Source organism: Sarcophilus harrisii, chromosome 1, assembly GCF_902635505.1.
Source record: "Sarcophilus harrisii chromosome 1, mSarHar1.11, whole genome shotgun sequence".
In the NCBI taxonomy this organism is placed as follows: domain Eukaryota; kingdom Metazoa; phylum Chordata; class Mammalia; order Dasyuromorphia; family Dasyuridae; genus Sarcophilus; species Sarcophilus harrisii.
The window spans coordinates 170493131-170517144 of NC_045426.1; the positions used below are offsets into that span (position 1 = coordinate 170493131).

General features: G+C 36.0%; 1 long non-coding RNA gene across 1 annotated transcript; it reads right to left on the reverse strand.

The window, feature by feature from the left end:
• Positions 1-21948: 21948 nt before the first annotated feature.
• On the reverse strand, positions 21949-22738 carry LOC116420974. The gene is made up of 2 exons (XR_004231363.1): positions 22587-22738; positions 21949-22057 (listed from the first exon to the last, which is right to left on the reverse strand). It is a non-coding gene; the product is annotated as an uncharacterized LOC116420974 (long non-coding RNA).
• Between the last annotated feature and the right edge of the window lie 1276 nt (positions 22739-24014).

Genomic DNA, 24014 nt, shown 5'->3' on the forward strand with positions numbered 1-24014 from the left:
CCCACCCACCCACAGAAATACTCTATGTAAATTCACAACAAAAACAACAATAACAAAAAGTAGCATCATTCTTTACTATCTAAAGCTGGAAGGACTTCAACTATAGTTTCAGCAATAAATTATTTTCTGTTCAAGGACAGGTCCAGCTAAGTATGGAGCAGCTCTTCATCAGAAATTTAGTTAATATATAACCAATTTTTTTGGCCAGTATGACTCATGAAAGAGATAAAAATGCAAAATTGCTTCAGTCTGTCATAACTTCTCCACCTCCCTTCCAATTCTGTAGTGATGGTGAGGGCCTGGAAGAAAATGGAGAGTTTGCTAACATTCAGACAGAATTGTTAGCTCTACATGTTTTATTTTAACTACTAATATTATTAAAATGTAAAATTTAGACTATTAGAGAAAGTGAATTACAGATATTTTAATATTCTCAATATAAATGGACCCGGAAGATATCTAAAAGAAAGTTGCAGTTAAATGGAATGACAGATAGGCAAGTAAAGTTGAGAGTGTTAATTTCATCATATGTCACAAACTAATAATAAACATCATTTTATGGAATACTTAATTATCTCATTTTGCTATATTCTTCATAGGAATAAGTAGAACTCAAACTAGGGTAGAATGACTGGGGTTTTGTTTTAAGGTGATAAAATTTGGAGAGTATTGACAGAATTTGCAAATTCTTCAGAAGTATAGAATTAATTGAATTTAGAATTTGGGTGCCAAAAATATCCACTTAAAATAGGAGGTATTAGATGCTTTTCACCCTTCTTAGCAACTATCCTCTAGCTAAGTTCCTTCTTGGACAACTGCCCTAAACTTTGGCTTCTGCTTTTCTCTCCCATACCCTTACCATGCAGCCTTCCCAGGATCATTTGAAAATGTGTTTTGTGTCACTTGTGATAAGTACAAAAGTTGTTTTTCCTGGTTCGGGAAAAAAGTAAATAGACCACCATGATAATAATCATAGTTTCTATAAGAATTATCTGATACAAAAAATGAAAAAAGAGAAATTCCAGTAAAATTTAAGATCCTTGAGGGCAGGGACAGGTGACTAATAAATGGTTATTTTCTTATCTCAGTAAAATGTTTTTGAGAAAGGTCCATAATTGATTAAGGTATCTTTGACAAAAATGTGAGAAGGTAAAAAGGAGGTCTTTGCAAGTAAAGATATCATTATAATAACTTATGTTGACTGACTTACAGATTTAAAAATGTTTACTTCTAAACTTAGCTTATTGACTTGACAAAACCAGTTGTAATTTTCTCAAATAAGTTCTCTCCTGTAGATGCTAAACTTATAAGAGAAGCAATATGGTGTCATAAAAAAAATCATGAATTTGGAATAGGAGGAACTAAGTTTAAAGTCATCTCTGTTACATGCCTTGCAAGTGACCATGGGAAAGTCTCTGGGCCTCAATTTCCTAATCTAGAAAATGAAGTGTTTTGTGGGTCCCTTCCAGTTCTAAATCTAAGATTCCATGAGGCTATGAAGATTCTGTGACAGATGTGACCATGGAGAAAATTATCTCACAACACACTGAATAAAAGCATCAAGCAAAGCATTTATCACATAGTCACCAAAAATGACCAGCGTCATAGAAGTCACAACTTATTTTTATGTACGCAAAACCCAGTCTTCCTCTAACTTCCTTCTTTATTATGAAGGCACTACCATTCTTCCTTCAACTAGGTTTGCCACTTTAGTGTCATCTTTGATTTTTTGCTTTTTCTTCACACTCTGTATTCATTCATATGACTCCACATTTCTTGTTTTTATCACTTCTCCATATTTAGGACAATTCAGGCCCTTATTACCTTTTACTTGTACCATTATAATATTCTCCTGTTTCCAATCTGTCCCTATCTATCCTCCACATACAAAGTCATCTTTCAATTTACATAATCTGATACTCAATGAAACAGCACCAAATATATATATAATTACTACAATGAAAATAACAAATAACTGGAAAAAACCAAAATGAAGCAAAATAAAATTTTAAAATATAGCATTAGTATATAATTATAATATGTATAATGTATTAATAATAACAAATATAATTATAATGACAAAAAAGTTTGTCCCTAAACAAGAATTGAGAAAATTAATTTCTTTAGCTTTATTGCAAAAGTATATGACCATGGAATTGGACTTCTGTGACACTATCAGATTCAAATGATATGTTGGTTGGTTTTAGCTGGGTTTTTTTCCCCTTTTTAAAATTCTTTGTTCCAAGGAGCAGATTCATAAGTAAGAGAACAGGGATATATTCCTAAGTGAAAGTTAAGTAAAAACAATAAAACATTTTTTAAAAATAATCTTTCTAGGGCATAACCCTCATCATGTTAATCTCTTGCTCAAAAATAGTCAGTGGCTTCCTATCGCATTGTAGACGAGTACACAAGTCCTTTTATTCAAATTAATATTTAAAACTCTCCACAATCTGGTTACAACCTACCTATCCAGACTTATTTTATACTACACACCTTCACTGGCTTTATATTACAGCCAAATTGAATTATTCTCTAAACTTTACATTCCATCTCAGGACTTTTACACCATGTCTATAATACATTCCCTTCTTATTTCCATTTCTTAGAATAATTATCTTGGACAAACACTACAGATGAACAATGTCCTGTACCCAGAATAGAAGGAGATCAGGTATTAATCATTTGAGAAATTATATAGCAAGTATAGAACTTTCAAGTATACCATGTATCTTGCTACTATGGGTGAATAAAAAGTCCATCTTTTTTAGTAATCATATTCTAATAAAGATAGTATTTCAGTGAATCATGGACTACTATGATTTCATTTAGCTCATAAGATTACATAGATTCAGTTATCATATCTATTCCAAAATCCATACTCAACTTTAGTGTCTCTCTTCTGAGGGATAATCCTGCACCAACAACTGCCTATTACATAATCTCAGTTAGATGTTCTATAGGCATCTCAAACCTAATATATCCAAAATTTTATTCATTCTACTTCTTCCAACACCCCCAACCTACTTTGCTTCTCAATTCCTTTATTTTTGTACCAGGTACCATCACCACTTTCTAGTCTCCCAAGTTTGCAAGCTCAAAGTCATCTTTAATTCTTACTCTCCCCTCATTCTTAATAGCCAAGTAATTGTTCTGTATTTTCAAATCTATGTCCATAGCATTTTAACATTCATCATCCATCTCCTTTTCTTCATTCACATAGTCACTACCTTCATTAAGGCCTCCATAACTGTTTGCTGGACTATTTCAACAGCTTCTTGCTGTGCTAGTCAGCCTGATACCCTATCCTCATTTTTGTCTTTGTATCCCCAGATCTTGGTCCATGGCACAAGTTTAAATTCTTAATGTACCCACCACTCAATCCATTACTAATGATGATTTGCACACAGACATTGGTATAAGTCACTGAGGACAAGAAAAGATACAAGATGGTCATGTAACAAGAGTTTGGGCTAACAGATGGAGAACCCAGCTGTTCAGTGAGCACCCATAAAATACTAAAAGAATCAGAGCTTGCTCTTGATGCTCTTGCCTGATGCATTGGGGAAATCTATGAAATATTTGTGGCAAGATTTGGACAAGAACTACCAAGAATAAGAACCCTAACAGGAACCCTTACCCTTTGGCCAATACTGTTAGAAGAAATAACCACAATGATCAGATCACGGGCCTGTTGATGTTGAAATAAATTTCAAAGGTCACATTGAGACTCATTGCAAAAATACATAGCTGATTAAAGGTCACTCAACAATGTTTTTTTTAAAAAAACCATATGCTTTCCTCTATATTCCAATTGTCCAACAATGAATCCACAAAAAAGGACTTTCTAACATTTTTGAGTGCAGTGATTAAAAAATTATTTGGATAACCATTTAGTTCACTCACTGACAAAGTATGACTACTTCTCCTACTACACTTTTTTATTTGTATCAAAAATACTGTTTCGTACCTTCTTCTTTCACAAACTCTGTCACCTTTCTTGAAAACAACTCAGAGCTTACCAATCACATTGTGTTTCCATTATCTTCTCATAAGGACAATATATTAAGCTAGGGGTGAATATAATTATCTCTAATTAGTGAAGCTAAAACACAGAGGCTATAAGGCTTATTATTATAAGCCTTATAGTTAATAGCAGAAATGGAAAAAGAAGGAAATAAACATTTATTAAGCACCTATTATGTGCAGAGAATTATACTAAGCATTTTACAAATATTACCTTTTTTGATCCTCCCAACAACTCTATAAGGTAAGTAGTATTATTATTCCCATTTTACACATGAGGAAATTAAGAGAGGTTAATTAGTTTTAATAGGTTTACATAGCTAGAAAATGTCCGAAGTAACATTTGAACTCTGGATTTCCTAACTCTAGGCCCAGTGCTCTATCCAATGAGCTACCTAGCTGCACCTGCACATACACACACACACACACACACACACACACACACACATATGAGTTTTCTCAAGATCCAGTAATATTTCTTTATTCTCATACTTCACTCCATAGTATGTTGTCATACATAGCTCAGAATAGCATTGGCCTTTTGAGTTGTCATATCAAATAAATGTCTGTCTATTTCGTTATCCGTTATCACCCTGAGGTCTTGTTCAACATTAAAACTTCCTGGGCTTCATTGACTTCTTAAATATTTGTATTTAAGATTGTTTTCCTTCTGTTTTATTAGATAATACTTTCTTTCAAATTAAATATCACTTTGTTCTTTTCTGTACATAGATCTAACCTTCAAGGTCACCAAATTCTTTATTTCCAATACTACCACCTCTTTAAATAAGATAAATATCCATTTACACAGTCATTATCTTTTGTTTACTGTCTTTTGTATCCATGTGGTTCTTTCTACAGGAATCAGAGTTCTCTCCACTCTATTTAAAAACCTTTATTCTCTATATAGAAAGGAATAAACTGCATGTAAATGAAACTTGCAAGCCCACGATAAATTGGGAGGTGTTATAAATATCCACAAAGGGAGAGAATACACATTCCATTTTATCTGCTTGTTGATTAAACATGTATCACTCAAGCAACCTATAGAAAGATTCCAAAAGTGCAAAACAGAAAAGGAAAAAGAGGAGGGTATTGAACAATGTGAGAGGAGAGAAGGAACAAGAAAAGACAAGGAAAGGAAGGGAGGGAGGGAGGGAAGGAAGGAAGGAAGGAAGGATGAAGGAAAATAAGAATGAAGAGAAAGAAGCAAGCAAGGAAGGAAGGGAAAGAGGGAGGGAAAGAAAGAAAGAAACAGAGGGAAGGAGGGAGGATGAGAGGAAGGAAGAAAGAGTTCACTCCTACCCCTCCACATTAACCTTGTCTTATTTTTTAATAAAAAGTTTAAATGCCACATCTGAATCTTCCAGAACAACAAAACTGGTCTATAGTTGCAAGCATGCATTTTGTAATACTACAAGAGAAAGTTTTAGTTTTTTTTTATTTAATAGCCTTTTATTTACAGGATATATACATGGGTAACTTTACAGCATTAACAATTGCCAAACCTCTTGTTCCAATTTTTCACCTCTTACCCCCCCCACCCCCTCCCCTAGATGACAGGATGACCAGTAGATGTTAAATATATTAAAATATAAATTAGATACACAATAAGTATACATGACCAAAACGTTATTTTGCTGTACAAAAAGAATCAGACTCTGAAATATTGTACAATTAGCTTGTGAAGGAAATAAAAAATGCAGGTGGGCATAGATATAGGGATTGGGAATTCAATGTAATGGTTTTTAGTCATCTCCCAGAGTTCTTTTTCTGGGCATAGCTAGTTCAGTTCATTACTGCTCCATTAGAAATGATTTGGTTGATCTCGTTGCTGAGGATGGCCTGGTCCATCAGAACTGGTCATCATATATTATTGTTGTTGAAGTATATAATGATCTCCTGGTCCTGCTCATTTCACTCAGCATCAGTTCGTGTAAGTAAGAGAAAGTTTTAGGGGAAAAAAATTCAAACCAGAGGCCTTTGATTGAGTGACCTATAGTTCCAGATACATGTTATAAATTCCTAGAGTTACTTATGATTCTACCATGATTTAGTGATGAAAATATTGGACCTGAAGGATCTAGGTTTGATCACATCTTAAAATGGCTTATCTACAAAAATATATACCATTGTGTACTGATATACACATTCTATTTCTTCTCTCTCTCTCTCTCTCTCTCTCTCTCTCTCTCTCTCTCTCCCCCTCCCCATCTCTATCTCTCTGACTCTCTGTCTCTGTCTCTCTCCTCTACTTTCTCTAATATGAGGAAGGAAGCTTTTTAAATTTTCTAATCTCTAGGTCCATTATCGGTTTTTCAATTACTCATCATGGTTGATGCTGGTTTTTAAGAAGTAAATCTACTTTGAAATAGTACCCTCATCAGACAGACTCAGAGGACTTCAGAAGCACCCTAGTTGCATCATTATTGTCATTTTGTCAAAGATATTGTGCCATAGAACTAAAGTTGTGGAGAAATCTACTTCTTGATCTCGATTCTAGGAACTAGGATTCCTGATTTCCATACCAGTTAATCCCTCTTCCAAAACTCATTTTTCTCTTTAAATGCATTTTAGCTATGCAAAGATTTTAATATTGTATTCTTTGTTTTTCATCTCCAAATTGTGAGACTTGAAGAATTGAATATCTATCTAAAAAGTGTGCATGACTAATTATTTGCTAGTAAATATGAAAGGAAAAAAGGATAGGGAGAAAAAAACCCAAGAGAGAGGAGATGTGGGACTACATAAAGGAGAATTTAGAGGATTCATCTTCATCATACATAGGGGAGATGACACCAAAAGATGGAGAAAAGTAGATACCTACCTAAAAACTGTGTGGACCATGCAGCTGCACTATAGAGCTTATGAGACCCATACAGAACATCCTAAGAGGAATGAGAAGTGAAAAAAATACCTGGTCACAATTCCAACTTAAGTCAACAGAGAATAATGGGTGAAGATAGAAAGCCTCTATGAAAGGAATTTCTTATATAGGGAATCTCTCATATAGGGAATATAGGAACATTAATAGAAACAAAAGAAAGTTGTTTTAGGGGCTATTTAGTCTGAGCCCCTCATACTAGAAAAAAATAACTGATGCCCAGAGCAGAAATGACTTGTTTAAATCATACGGATGGAAAGTAGGAGAGGGCTTCAAACTTGGATTCTCTAGGTTCAATGTTCTCATCACTATTTCATGCCAGAATAATAAGTAACTCTAGGAATTTAAATTGGATGTTTTTGGAACAACTGGTCACTCATTCTTTTTTCTAAAACTTTCTTCTATAATATTACAAAATGTGTGCTTCAATTGTAAAACCATTCCCATTATACTTGGAGATTCAGTAGATAGCTTCCCAAGCTTTCTGGGTGAGAATATACAAGACAATAATATTAAAAAAAAATCCAAATCCTTCTGTATCAGGTAGAGCCAAAACAAAATGATTCTATTTGCAAAAGAGAAGTGCTTCCTAAAAGAAAACGTACTATGTCACAAGAAAGAGCAATCTCCCTGTTCACCAAGTTCTACTTCATGCTTGATTTTTTTGTTATAATTGAATTTAATGTGGGTAGAAAATGGAGATATAATCGCATTCAAGATAAACTGAGAAAATAAAAACCTGACTTTGTCACCAGTAACCCAAATATTTCCTTTGAATCCTATATACCAGTCAACAACAAAATATCTTTAAGGGGAGACAAAATACATTGTGTCATGATCTTAAGAGGCTGAAGCCTAAGGGAGAAAAGTCTATTCTGAAGATATAAAGGAAATCAGCTATTTTTCCTTTTGTGTGTCTTTAAAGGGATCTCAGCTCTTGACATTTATCATGGTATGCGTCAGCACTTGCTTAATCTGGTTCAAGCCTTAAAAACAGATTCATCATGTTGACTTGGCTTGCCATTAAATCAGACTGTTCATGCCCCCTAAGTCTAGATGTACTGGCCCCTGATTCCATCAGGCTGTCTCAGGAAAGACATTGTAGTAAAGTCTCAGAGATAGATTTCTTAAGCTCCTTATATATTCCTTTTCAAAGCAAACCCGTCTAAAGAGGTCATCATCATTCTCAATGTTGATCATGCTGAGAGGTTAATCTCTCATGTGATCCCCAATTCTCTTTTTGCAGATAAGATGATTGAGGCCAGAGAAAGTTAATGACCTGTCCATAGAAAAATAGCATCCCATCACTTGACAGTCAAGGCAGGAATTGGTGAGTGTCTTAGAGCAGAAAGGAAGGCAGTTTAAAAAAAAACCCAGCCCTATAAGTGGACTTGTGACTTGCTTTTCTTCTGCAGGGGAGAGAATTTATCAATCAGACATACTGTCTCCTTGGAAGATGGCATTAGGATTTGGAATGGGTCCTTTCCCCATTCATGACTGCAGCTGAGAACACAAACACTTTCCTCTTTGCAATTCACAGAAAAAAAAAGAATATGGCTACCCACTGTTACCCAGGTTTACAATAACTGTAAGATGGATAAACCAAACTGTCAATTAGTCAATCTGCTCTCAGGGAATTTGCAATCTAAAAAAGGAGATGAAATCAGAGAATTTTAGAACTGAAAGGTCCTTAAAGATACTCAGGTCCAATCTCTTTATATTTCAGAGAGAAAACAGGCAGAGAGAAATGATTTGCTCATATCATACAGTTCAATTCTACTTCAATTCAATTCAGAAATACTTACTAATGACCTACTATATACAGAATAATAGGATTATGAAGATATTAGACTTAGACTATATGTGTTCAGGCCTGTCTAAAAGATGAAAGATATTCTAATATATAATTTCAGAAAATATTAACCTTTTTACTTTACCTACAGCATGTCTTCTTAGAGCCTGGAAACAGGCTCAGTAGAATGAAGAATTAAATCAGAAATTCAGGCCATGAATAAATTTAATGATTTTTGCTCTCTGGGTTGCCATGAGGTTTGTTTTGAGCTAATGGTCTCTACAATGCTGCTGCATTGGCACTTCAAATTCAATTTTCTTAAACTGGACTTATCATTAGTATAATATAACCTATGATAAGAGCAAGGCAGGAACTTCATTTGCTTCAAGCACACAAAAAATTAGAACAAAAAATATGTTTTTAAAAATGCTTCTTTATCCTAAACATGCCATAGTATTTAGGGTGGTGGGGGTGGATTTATATTCTTTCTTAAGATGTAAAATTAGCTGATTATGGTGCTGTTTATTATCTTCCCAAGAAAGCCTATCCTTCCTTCAAATATCCTTATTTCTGTGAGGGTACCAACCTCCCTCAAATTTGTGACCTCAAAAACATTCTTGGCTATTTATTCCTTTTTCCTCACCCCTTATCTAAGAAGTTGTCATGTTCTCTCAATTGTACCTCCAAATCTTTCATATCTGTCCTCTTTTTTCCATTGACATTACCAAGACTAGTTTCTTTTCTTTTTAAAGCATTTTATTTGAAATATATACATAAATAGTTTTCAACATTTATCCCTGTAAAACTTTGTGTTCCAAATTTTTTCTCCCTCTGTTACCCTCACCTCCTCCCCAGGCAGCAAGCAATTCACTATATGTTAAACACATGCAATTCCTCTATACAAATTTCCACAATCATCATGCTGCACACACACAAAAAAATCAGACTAAAAAAGAAAAAAAAAGAGAAAAAAAAGCAAGCAAATAACAACAAACAAAATTGAAAATACCATGTTGTGATCCACACTCAGTCCCCACAGTCTTCTCTCTGGGAGCAGAGGCTGGCTCCATCACAAGACCACTGGAACTGGCCTGAATCACCTCACTGTTGAAAACAGCCACATCCATCAGAATTGATCACTGCACAATTTTATTGTTGTTGTGTTGACTGCTCTCTTGGTTCTCCTCATTTCACTTAGCATCAGTTCATGTAAATCTCTCCTAGCCTTTCATCCTGCTTATCATTTTTATAGAACAATAATATTCCATAATATTCATGTACCATAATTTATTCAGTCATTCCCCAAGTGATGGGCATCCACACAATTTCCAGTTCCTTGACACTACAAAAAGGGCTGCTACAAACATTTTTGTACATGTAGGTCTTTTCCCTCCTTTATAATCTCTTTGGGATACAGGTCCAATAGAGACACCGCTGGATTAAAGGGTATGTGCAATTTGATAGCCCTTTAGACATAATTCCAAATTGCTCTCCAGAATGGTTGGATCAGTTCACAACTCCACCAACAATGTACTAATGTCCCAGTTTTCCCACATCCCTTTCAACATTTGTCATCATTTTTTCCTGTCATCTTAGCTGATCAGAGAGGTATGTAATAGTATCTCAAAGTTATCTTAATTTGCATTTCTCTAGTTAATATAGAGCATTTTTTTCACGACTAGAAATGGTTTTAATTTTTTCATCTGAAAATTGTCTGTTTATATCTTTTGACCATTTATCAATTGGAGAATTGTTTGTATTCTTATAAATTTGAGTCAGTTTTCTATATATTTTAGAAAAGAGGCCTTTGCATGTAAAAAAAAAAAGTTTTTCCCAGTTTACGGCTTCCCTTCTAATTTTGTCTGCATTGGTTTTGTTCATACAAAAACTTTTTTAACTTAATATAATCAAAGTTATCCATTTTGCATTCCATAATACACTCTATTTCTTCTTTGGCTACAAATTCCTTCTTCCTCCACAGATCTGAGAGGTAGACTAATTCTTTGTTCTTCTAATTTGTTTATAGTATCACTCTTTATATTTAAATCATGAACCCATTTCGACTATATCTTGGTATAGGGTGTTTGGTATGTGTCAATGCCTGATTTCTGCCATACTAATTTCCAATTTTTTCAGCAATTTTTGCCAAATAATGAGTTCTAATCCCAGAATCTGACATCTTTGGGTTTATCAAACACCAGATTACTATAATCATTGATTACTGTGTCTTGTGAACCTAGCCCATTCCACTAATTGACTACTCTTATTTCTTAGCCAGTACCAAAAGGTTTTGATGACTGCTGCTTTATAATATAGTTTTAGATCTGGTATAGCTAGGCCACCTTCATTTGCATTTTTTTCATTAACTCCCTTGAAATTCTTGATCTTTTATTCTTCCATTTGAACTTTCTTATTATTTTTTCTAGTTCTGTAAATTAAATTCTCAGTTCCCTTTCTTTTACAATAAGAACACTAAACACTTAACAGGTCCCTCACCTCTAAAGCCAGAGCTTCCAACTCTAGGTTCTTACTTCAAGACACAAATAAGAGCCAAAGACTCAACTACAAAACTTGTTGCTTTCAGGACCACAAATAAATGAATGACCACTAATCCCAGGACCTTTTTCTTTAAGGCTTGAAAGAGATTTGTGACATCTGACCATTCCATCTCTTCCCATGCCCCACTCTTCCTAAACCTATTCTTTTGTCTCTTTTCCCTCTACCCTCTGTGCTCATCCAGGATTTCACAACATAGGATTTACTTTGCTCCTTTCATCTTAACACTATAATTAACCAGTTCAACTTTATATTACACAATATTCTTGAATCCCTTGTCCTGTGTTCTATCATCATGCATGTCTTGCCAAACCTGATCCATGAATTTCCTCCACTATCAGCCTTTTCTCCTACTCCAATGCACTAGATACTCCTGAAGAAAGAAAATCACACAAATGTTCTAACTAGGGCTACTACAAATTTATATCATCTAATCCCAACCTGCTTTTCACTGCCACAGAACAATTTTACTCTTCCACATTGTATTCTCTTTAGCTATTTTTTTCAACCCTTCTTGTCTCTGTTTAAGACTCACAAAATATTCTCTCCTATCTCTATATCCTATATCTTATCTCTATCAGTTGATACTAGGAAGAACATTGGAGGTTATGGCTTGAGAGAGTATTGAGAGAATCCACAAACTTTCAGGATTACTCCAAGAACCCTGAGAGAAGTGACAGTTTCACTCTGGGGACCCAATATGCTAGTTTCAGTGTGTGTTGGAAGAATAAGCCCAGAGCTGTGCTATACCAAGTTTTAAGTGATTCCCCAAGGCTCCCAGGGTAGAGGTTTGTAAAGAACCAGAAACAAGGAGAAAAAAACCTCATCTCTCTCTTGAGAAGGGAGGTTCCACAAGGACTAAACTCAGTTTGTGTGCCTAAGCCAGGAGACAGATAGAACAGATGAGGACCCAGCACCCCTGGTCTGAGCCCAGCATTGATGTCTGGTGTTATACTAAGAAAAATGTCCTCGGCTTGTGCTAAGAGACAGTACTCATAGCTGAACCAGAGAACCCCAAGGGGAGCAAGGCAGGGAGGAGAGGATATAATAATATTTAACCTTTTAGCTAACAACAAATGAGATGTTCCATATCGACACAAAATATACATGTGCCTGACTAGGAAGAGAAGAAAAACCTCAGGATCTACAACTATGAATCTTTTAATATCTTTTATTCAAATGCAAATGCCATTTTCTGGCAATGAGCTCAAAATGAAGGCATTTTTTATTTTCAATGTAGCCTCTAGCCACTTTACATACCAGAAATAAAAGAACTATAAAGTAAACCACTAAATTTAATTCCTTATCTATAGCCAATAGAACAAAAAATATAATTCATATACATGTACTGTGTACACACACCTGCAAATACACACACTCAAACATATATATGCACATATATACATATGCAGGGTGTCCTAAAAGTCTTAGTTCAGTTTTAAGGTATTCAAACCTATATGCATGTATGTACATATATTACATGGAGGCAGTGTGGAACAGTGGGAAAAGTACTGGCTCAAACTCCCCTTCTAGTCCTTACCACCCCTATTGACATAAATCCTTTAACCTCTCCAGGACTCCTTTCCCCATAGGCGAAATGAAGAAGTTGGGCAATATTGTGTCTAGGATCCTTTCTAATGCCAGATTTATAACCCATATGTAACATTTATTATGTTACAAAGCACTCCTTCATGACACCCCTTATGGAGGTTGTAATGTTAGCATTATTATTCTCATTTTACAAATGGGGAAATGAAGGCTCAGCAAGATTTCCCAGGTCATACAGGAAGTAAGTGCCAAATCCAAGACTCAAACTGTAGTTCTCTTGACTCCCAGCCTACTAATCTTTCCAGCCCTTCCTGAATGAATGCTTCCTGATATGACAGGAAGAATTTGCAAGTAACCTCTTAAATATGATGATGATTTTTTAAAAATCACTAATAAGTATTTTTAAAGTATTGAAAGAAGATTTTTGAGAGAAAGAGACAGAGAGAGAGAGAGAGAGAGAGAGAGAGAGAGAGAGAGAGAGCATCTCAAGAGAAACCTTGGTAAGAACTAGCACTGAACTCCCAGAATTCTATATAAAGATCTAAATATACTGTATATCCAAGGAAGAACTACAGCAAAATAAATAAATAAATAATTTACCGCACTCAGAAAACAGAAATAGCAAATCAAAATGAGTCTAATCAGAGAGACAACTATATAATGGAAAAGATGAAGAGTGACATTACTAAGAGATGACATTTTCACTGTAGGCAAAACTTCATAAAGCCAATTATCTAATCCATAGATCTGGGGGTAGAGTAATATACAGATATGAAGAGAAGCCCCCTGGTGATTTATATAGGAGCCAGAAAGTTTGATTTTTCCCACTGGAGACTGTTTTCTACATGGCTGCAGGGAGAATATCATTACACTTTAGAAACCTAGACTATGACAGAACTATTATTGCTCCAGTTAAACATTATGCCCCTTCTTCTAAAAGTCTGTCTAAGAAGACACCATTATGCTAATAAGACCAAGGTTGCAGGTTCAATTCAAATATGAAGCTGCTGTCTCTGTTCTGTTCTTTTTTGTTCTGTGGGCACAGTCTGCACCTTTAACCCAAACCATCATTCTCAAAAAAAAAAAAAAATCTTTCCATTAAAAGTGATTCTGGAAAGGAAGTGTGGGTAGATCAGCCAGCAAAAAGCCATCAACACTTTTGATGAGTAAGTAGAGATCATGGCGTGCCTTTTTTTTTTTAGTCCTTCCACAATGTCTAGCACTGTGTCTTGGGTACAATAGGTGCTCAATAGACGCTGGTTGATTAGATTTCTTGTCTGATCTTTGTCTTAGTATATGAACAAAAACTCTTATTTCTTGTTACATATTCACTTTTCCCAAATGCTTCAGTAGCCTCAATCTTTTGAAATTCACATTTCAGAACAAACAAGGAATAGTAAGCAACTCCTTATTAACTTCAGTTTTCATGATAACAGCTGCTTCTCATTAAAGAAGCATCAGAGTGAAGACAAAGAAGGCAAATCCAAAACTAAGATGTTTACCCCTGAGACAAGAGGCAGGAATAACACACTCAGGCTTTGCTGGAAGGGAGCCAGAACCCCCAACCCCTCAGCTCAAAGGATAGAGGAAGGAGCTCATCTCCGTGAGCTTTTAATCCAATCTAATAATTTTATCTTTAAGCACATAACTTTGTGCAAGACATTGTACCAAGAATATAAAGGGCAAAAAAAATTAAAATTGTCTATCTTCAAGATGCTTTGATTCTGCTAATAGATACAACATCAAAATAGATAAGTATATATCTGATTATTTGATGAAGAAAAGAATGCCTTTAACCAGCTGTGTGCAGAAGAGTTTATAGAATGGAGATATACAAAAGTTTAGTATAGAAAGTGGTCTATAAAGGTCTCCTGGAGAAGGTCAAAAGTAAGAGAAAGAAAAGCGAAAAACAGCCATGCAGAAAACTATGAACAAAGAAATAGGTGGGGAGACGGATTGTTGAGTTCCTAAAGGAAGGGAAGCCAGTTGTCTGGAATATGCCATGTATAAAGGGGAGTAATGGGACATAAGACTGGGAAGCAGACTAGAGCCAGATTGTAAGGGAGTTTAAATACAAAACCAAGGGTTTTGTATCGTATTCTTGGGTCAATAAGGAATCACTGAAGCTTCTCACTCAAGGAATTGATACAGTATTTCACCAACTGTGTGTGAAGAATAGATTGAAAAAGAAAAGACTAGAATCTGGTAGTGCAACTAGACATCTGTTGCTGATATATCATGAAAGAGATGATGAAAACCAGAATTAATATGTTGGCTGTAGGAATAGAGAAAATGGGAATGATTGTGAAATATGTTGTGAAAATATAATCAGCAAAGCAAAGGAACTAGTGATAAGGGAGATTAGAGAGTCCAGGATGACTCTGTAGTTGTGAATGTGAGTGATTGAAAGGATCCATGAACAGAAATAGGGATGTTAGAGAGGAAGGTGAATTTCAGAGGAAAGTAAATGAGTTCTGTTTTGGATAAATTGGGTTTGAGATGCATATAGGATACTCAGATGGATACATCCAATAGCCAATCAATAAACATTTATTATGTATCCACTATGTGCCAGGCACTGTGCTAAGCACTAGAGAGATAAAGAAAAGCAAAGACAGCCCCTAGAAGCTCACAGTCTAATGGAGAAGAAAATAAAGGGAAAGTTGGTGTTCTGGATCTGGAGCTCAGGAGAGAAATTGAAGCTGAATATATGGAGATGACGACTGAAACCAGTGTGGATAATGAGACCACTGAAGGAGAGTGTAAGAAGGGAAGAAAAGGATAGCCTTAGGATATATACCTGGTTAGGAAGGAGGAAGGAAGATGATCCAGCAAAGGAGACTGAGGAGCAAAAACAGATTGCACAGAGGGTGGACAGCATTAAGGTAGGAGCACTGAGGGTGGAGAGCATACCCAGGGAAATGGGAGCAATCAATAATATCAAATACTACAAAAAGGTCAAGGAGTATGAAAGCTTTTGTATTATCAATTAAGAAATTATTGGCAGGCTTAGGAAGAGCAGCTTCAGTTGATTGTTGAGGTCAAAAAGCTAGGTTTCAAGGTTTGAAAAGTGGAAAGAGCATATGAACAAATTTTTTTCTGGAAGTTTGGATTGAAAAGGAGAGAATATATAGGAAAATACATTGGAAGAAAAGAGAAAAGTTATGGTTTTTTTCATATGGATATACTTGCAGGAAACAAAGAAGCGCCCAGCAGATGGGGTAGACTAAAGATTAGAAGACGGGACAATAGTTAACTATGAGAGAGACCAACTTATGGAGAAATTAGAAGGAAATGGAATCAAAAGCTTCAGTAAAAAGATAGGTCTTGAAAAAGAGAAGAGTAAATTTCTTGGCCAGAGATTGGACCAAAAGGAAAGGGAATGATGGCTTCTATTTTTTTATTCAATAAATATTTTTAAGTGTCTTCTTTGTGCAAGAAACTGTGTTATATGTTCAGGATGCAAAGAGGGGAAAACAACAACAGCAACAACAATCAAACAAATAATCCCTGCAGTCAAGAAGCTTACATTATACTAAGACAGTATGAACACTGGGCAGTTATTGTATCTGCCATGCCATAGCTAGAATCACTAAAAAAATAAATTAAATAAATCCTCATGAAGACACATAAATGTAAGTGGGTGGAAAATATGTATTAAAAACAAAATTTGAGAGAAAAATTGCTCAAGGATCATAATGAAAAATAACATTATTTGTTGATCACATTTCACTATTTCAGTAGTTTGAAGAAATCTATAATTTTATCACTTTGTTTTTCATTTCTTGGTTAGCCCCTCCGGTCATGGACCTATCCAAATCTATTTTGTCTTATGCTCAAGTCTTTCTAATTTTGTTAAATCTCTCTCACCTAGTGTTAGGTTTTAATGAAATGAATCCTGATGGCCCCTATTTTCTCAGTAAAGTAGGAAGTGATCCTTTACTAAGATGGTAATAGATGAGCCTGGAGCAGAAAAAAATTAGGTTTTGGACCATTGCTGTGGAAAGTATAATAGAGAATTAAGGAAGAATAAAAGAAATGCTATTGTAACAGTAAGAGCTTGACTGAGCTTAGGTAACAAATTTTTACTAGAACCAATTAACAAGGTTGTGTTACATACTATGGTGTCATTTAGCAGTACCTGAGTAGGAGGAGAGAATGTGAATAGGGAGACTCACCCATAGTTAGGGCTCAGTAAGACACAAGTGAGAATAGATAAGGGATGTTTACATTTGAACTGGTTGATTATTTTTTAATTTAAGTATGCATAAATTGTAGAATTAACAATAAAGCAATATAACTGTTTTTTTTAAATAAACAGCATTATTTATCCATTAAATGGGCAAAATTGTTACCATGAGATCCTGTACATGGATCCTATTGTTGCTATCACTGTTCCAGACATTTTTGAGCTCTTTTTTTGGAACTGTTTTTAGAGCCTATAATATATTGTTTTGAATATACTATTAATAACAGGTCTCATTTATAGAGCACAGTAGGATTAGCAAAGCAATGTCTTCACAATGTTTTTATCTTACAAGTAAAAATGTCCCTACCTAACAAGTGAGGGAGGAAGGAGGGAGGGAGAAAGAGAAGGAAGGAGGAAAGGAAGGAAAGAAGGAGGAGGAGGAAGGAAGGGAAGGAGGAAGAGGGAAGGAATGAGGGAGATGAAGGAGGGAGGGAGGAAGAGAGGAAAGAAGGAAGGAAGGAAGAAGGAAGGAAGGGAAGGAAGGAAGGAAGGAAGGAAGGAAGGAAGGAAGGAAAGGAAGGGAAAAGGAAGGAAGGAAGGAAGGAAGGAAGGAAGGAAGGAAGGAAGGAAGGAAGGAAGGAAGGAAGGGAAGGAAGGAAGGAAGGAAGGAAGGAAGGAAGGAAGGGAAGGAAGGAAGGAAGGAAGGAAGGAAGGAAGGAAGGAAGAAGGAAGGAAGGAAGGAAGGAAAGGAAGGAAGAGGAAGGAAGGAAGGAAGGAAGGAAGGGAAGGAAGGAAGGAAGGGAAGGAAGGGAAGGAAGAGGAAGAGAAGGAAGGAAGGAAGGAAGGAAGGAAGGAAGGAAGGAAGGAAGAAGGAAGGAAGGAAGGAAGGAAGGAAGGAAGGAAGGAAGGAAGGAAGGAAGGGAAGGAAGGAAGGAAGGGAAAGGGAGGGAAGGGAAGGGAAGGAAGGAAGGAAGGAAGGAAGGAAGGAAGGAAGGAAGGAAGGAAGGAAGGAAGGGAGGGGAGGAGGGAGGGAGGAAGGAAGGGAAAGGAAGGAAGGAAGGGAAAGGAAGGAAGGAAGGAAGGAAGGAAGGAAGGGAAGGAGGGACAGAGTGAGAGAGAGAGGAAGGGAAAAAGGGAAATAGGGAGAGAGAGAGAGAGAGAGAGAGAGAGAGAGAGAGAGAGAGAGAGAGAGAAGGAGGGAAAAAGGGAGAGAGGGATGACGGGATGACTAGATGTAAATGACTGCTATTCTCAGTCCAATCATACAGGAGTGCTCTAAAGGACTTATGATTAAAAAAAAATCCTATCCATACCTAGAAAAGGAACTGTTTGTGGCTGAATATAAAATGAAGCATTCTCTGTTTCTTTTTAACTTAATTTTTCTTGAGAGTTTTTATTTTCAGTAGGATGGGAGATCTATGTTTTCTTTCACAATTTGACTTTTATGGAAATGCTTTGCATAACTTCATATGTGGATCCTTAATTGTGGGTGGGGATAAGCAAGAGAACATAGAATTCAAAAATTTAAAAACAAACATAATGGGTTTTTTGTTTTGAATGATGTAACTGGAAAAAATATATCAAATAAGTAAAAAAAATTTTTAAATTGACAAGTGATATGGATAGAGTAGGTTATCGACTGAACTGACAGCTGTGGCATCACAAGACGAATGATACAAAATCCAGGCACTGGACTTCCACTGTACCAAGTGGTTTCTGATGTCTCTTGAATAAAATCTCTAAGACCTTTCTGGGAGTCAGAATAATATAGTAAAAGGAACATTAGACTGGAGTCAGAAAACCTGGATTCAAGAGCTAGCAGTGCCATTTACTTGCATTATAACCTTAGGTAATTTCTTCCCTCTTAGTCTGTTTTCTCATTTGCAAAATTAGAAAGTATACTAGAAATTTTCTAAGATCTCTTCTGATTTTAAAGTCCCATCAATCTACACAGAGATCAGACAGGCTGAGATGAAAGTGGGTGATGTTAATGTCTATATATCATGTCTCAAAGACTATTCTCCAACAATTAAGCATTAGGACTTCAAAGCAAGTGGTTTTTAATAAGCTTCTATTTCCCAGTTTCTATCTACCATGGGCATTTTACCCCTGGGACTAAATAAATGTCACAGAAATAAAACAAATCTTTGATAAAGTATTAATAATAATCATCATAATTATATAACAAATAATGTTGTGAACTAGAAGATGATTTTATAAGAAATTCATTATCCAATTTGATCTTCAATACCATCCTTTATTGCAGAACAATTAGTAAGATGAAGAAACTTAATTTTTAAAGAGGTTTTAACTTGCCCAACATCATAAGATTACTCAAAGGTGGAACTGGGCTCAAATTCAGGGTTGCTTTTTTAAAAATTATTTCATGGAGGAGATGTGGGAAAACTGGGACACTGATATATTGTTGGTGGAATTGTGAATACATCCAGCCATTGTGGAGAGCAATTTGGAACTATACTAAAAAAATTATCAAATTGTGCATACCCTTTGATCCAGCAGTGTTACTACTGGGCTTATATCCCAAAGAGGTCTTAAAGAAGGGAAAGGGAGCTGTATGTGCCAAAATGTTTGTGGCAGCCCTTTTTGTAGTGGCTAGAAACTGGAAACTGAGTGGATGCCCATCAATTGGAGAATGGTTGAATAAATTGTGGTTTATGAATATTATAGAATATTATTGTTCTGTAAGAAATGACCAGCAGGATGATTTCAGAAAGGCCTGGAGAGACTTACATGAACTGATGCTGAGTGAAATGAGTAGGTCCAGGAGATCATTATATACTTCAACAACAATACTATATGATGATCAATTCTGATGGACCTGGCCATCCTCAGCAATGAGATGAACCAAATCAGTTCCAATAATGCAGTAATGAATTGAACCAGCTACACCCAGCAAAAGAACTGGGAAATGAATGTGAACCACTACATGGAATTCCCAATCCCTCTATTTTTGTTTGCCTGCATTTTTGATTTCCTTCACAGGTTAATTGTACATTATTTTAAAATCCGATTCTTCTAGTGCAGCAAAATAACTGTATGGTCATGTATACATATATTGTGTTTAACATATACTTTAACATATTTAACATGTATTGGTCAACCAACCATCAGGAGGAGGGGGTGGAGGGAAAGAGGGGAAAAAATTAGAACAAAAGATTTTGCAATTGTCAATGCTGAAAAATTATTCATGCATATATCTTGTAAATAAAAAGCTATGCAAAATAACGGTTTGGACATGTATACTTGTTTTGTATTTAATTTATACTTTAATATATTTAACATGTATTGGTCATCCTGCTATCTGGGGGGGGGGTGGGAGGAAGGAGGGGAAAAATTGGAATAAAAGGTTTGGCAGTTGTCAATGCTGTAAAATTACCATGTATATAACTTGTAAATAAAAAGCTATTAAAATTTTTTTTAAAAAATAAATAAATTTTTGTACCAAATATCAAAAAATAAAATAAAATAAAAAGCTATAATTTAAAAACGTAATAAATTAGTTCAAAGTTATTTCCACTATACCAGGCTGTGTGTTTTTTACAATTTTTACTCATTTCATATACATAAAATAGTCTAAAAACACTTTTTTCTGTCTTTAACCATACCATTAAGATATGTTATACTTTTCTCCTTCCTGAATCTGGTATGATCATTATTCTTTCCTCACCTTGTTGACTGATAGTCTAAGAGGATCAAGTGTTGTTTGTGTGTGGAGCTATAGCGTGAAGGGTAACTGGAAAATATCAGTGTAGAAATATTTGTGGGGAATAGAGAAAAGGTGAAGAACTTACAGGAATGTATGAATTCTTTTTCTGTATTTTATTATTTCTTTGTTTCCCCTATGATCTGTATAATATGTGCAAGCTCATATCTACTTGAGCCTTGGCCAGCTAGAAACATATTTACTTAACCTGAACTGATGACATTTATTGGTATTTGACATTTATCGATATTTAGTCTATTAGCTGGACCACTATCTGCTTGATTAAGTCTGAAGGCCTGACTTTCTGTTTCCTAGCAATCAGGAGATTTCAGGGAAACAGAAACCTTCCATTCCAATCTCCCCAAATAGCAACAACCAATTAGATGCCTCCTCCTCCCCTTCTCAATGCTCTCTTACTTGTGATGTAATTTCTTGTATAAAAGCTATGTATCTTTACTACTTCTTTAGCCCTCCTACCTCGAGCTTTCTCTTTCTTATCTCACAATGGGAAGGCTCATCCTCCGGTGGTTTTCAATAAACAATTTTTCTGCCTTCATCTGAGTGGTCTCTGAGTAACCATTTTGGGTAAGGGTCTTCTGTATCCCTCACATAGTGAAGACTCACCAACCTGAAGCCAAAAGATAAAGAGCTGTCCAATGAAGAGCCAGTCTAGAAAGAAGCTTCTTAAACTATGGTTTACAACCACATATGGGGTCATGTAACTAAATATGGGGTTCACAAAAGCATGATTTATTATCAGTAAATGTTTGATTTGTATACCTACTTTAAATATCCATATGCTCAGGTTAGCATAAACGTTTCTTGGATGAAAAGGGATTACAAGTAGAAAAAGTTTAAGAAGCCCTGGTCTAGAGGTAAAACCTAAAAGCAGAAGATCACGATGTAAAGATGACTAAAGGACAGTACCATGGAAGTTTGGTTCAGGCTAGAAATAGTGAGAGCTTATCAAAGAGTTAAAGTAGCTCAAAACTTTGACGCATTAGCCAAAGGAAAAGTTCACATCTACTCTGTACTCACTCTTCAATTTCCCTGTAAGGCAAAGAACTTTTAGGGACTTTGTGAAACAAATTAGCCTATATATATTAGAGAAAGGACTAATTTTGATCCCAGCTAGAATGACTGGAATCTTCCTTCTCCAGAGAACCTTGTTAAATAAAGCCCCAGAGTAACTTTCCTGGACCCAATATTAATAACTCAGGAGAATTATGGGAGTTGAAAGGAATTTTATCACCCCGATCAAATAGGAGGCTATATCAAAGAAAAGTGAAGCTCATAATCCCGGTGTCTCTGGTAACTGGTTGAGTTGCAGCCATGAGTCTGATGAAAAAAGAAAAAAGCTCAAACAATCCTAAAATTATAGACTAGGCCCGCAGGGGTCCTCAAACTACTGCCCACGGGCCAGATGTGGCAGCTGAGGATGATTATTTCCCTCACCCAGGGCTATGAAGTTTATTTAAAGGCCCACAAAACAAAGTTTTTGTTTTTACTATAGTCGGGCCCTCTAACAGTCTGAGGAACAGTGAACTTGCCTCCTATTTAAAAAGTTTGAGGACCCCTGGATGCCAAAAAATACTATGACTTCTACCTTGCATGGAGCAATGGACAATTCATTAAAGGAACAAGTTTATTGAAGTACCTTAGCAGAATACTAATAGAATAGATGACATAACCATCTAGCTCACAATTTGGAAGTGAAAATAGCTGAGTAATGACATCAAAAACTATGTGGGGAAATTACTTTGGAGGGATCCAAAATGGTGAAGGAGATGGAGCATTCTATCCTAATTCTCCCAACATTCCCTTGCAAACAACTAAAATAATACGTCAAATTTTAGAACAGCATTACCAACAGAAGGGATGAGGCTTTTTTCCAGCCCAGGACAACTTAGGAGGTTGAAAGGAGAGTTCTGTGGCCCTGGAGAGGGGACAGGCCAGGACTGCAACATCATAACCAATATGGATCTTGAAAGCAGCAGCAGAATTACTATGATCTCTTACCACCTAGAAATGTAAAAGGGATTGAATGTTTGGTCAGAAAGTGATTATAGAAGAGATAGAGTCAAGATGGTAGAGAAAAGACAACAAATCACCTAAACTCTCACCCAAAACCCTCTGAAAACTTTAAATAATGCCATAAAACAATTCCTGAAGTGGCAGAACACCCAAATGGATGAAATAAAATACTTTTCCAACCAAAAACAATTTAGAAGTTCAAGAAAAGTCTGTCACACTGAATACAGTCTATCACAGGCCCAAGCCACACCAGCATAGACCAGGCCCCAGCAAAACAGGGTCAGGCCTTGGGACCCACTGAATCAATGATGGCAGCAGCTGCTTCCAGAACTCTCCACCCAAAAATAGGAATTTAGATGAACAACTGATCAAAAGGTCATTACAAGGATCTCTTTGCTGGCACTGACAGCAGAACTCTGTTGTTTTGCCCATATTCAGATACAGGTCACAGTCTAGGCAAGGGAGAGAAGCACTAGCACACCAAAGTCTGCAACTGCAGTGGAGCAGGGACCTTAATCGCAGTTCCAGGGCAGAAAAGAGTGCTTGTGGTCACTCACAAAGTGTTGGAATCTTTACAAATTGTTAAGCCATTAGAGTTGATAGAGACAATAATTATCTAATTTAGCATGGTTCAATATGATTGATTTGATCTTAGAAGGAGATATTTTGGGCCAGAACTTGAAACAAGGTACTAAGTACAACTGATGGAAACAATGCTTGTGTTCACACCTTTAGAGAGCTCATAAGTATTTAAGCACCTAATGGAGTTCACATGTTTGGGAGATTTCAGGTTTAGTATGAGATATCCAAATTTACACCTCCCTTAAGCCCTGCCTCCAGAAGGAGGAGTTAACCTTTGGAAGATCATATATATGGAGGAAGCTCTTAGAGCTTACAGGAATTTCTCCAGAACATTGACTGGGATCGGAGAGGAGCACTCTGGGAGGAAGCCCACAAGCCCTCTCTTCGAGGCAAGAGAGATTCATTGCATCTTCCACCTTGGTGCTGGCTGGAGTCTGAAGGACAAACTTTTGGATTTGGAGACATTCGGAGGGAACTCTTAGAACCAAGCAGAGAGATAGGCCTCAACTAACCGGGCTATATTGAAGGACACAATAAAAGATCTGAACTTTTATCAACTGGCTGCGATTTTGGAGTAATTATTTACTTGTAACTGAAATTAAGACTGCCTCCAGAAAACCTCCCCGAGAAACCTGCCTTCTCCCAGAGAGAACTATTATTTTTATTTTAAAGAAAAGAA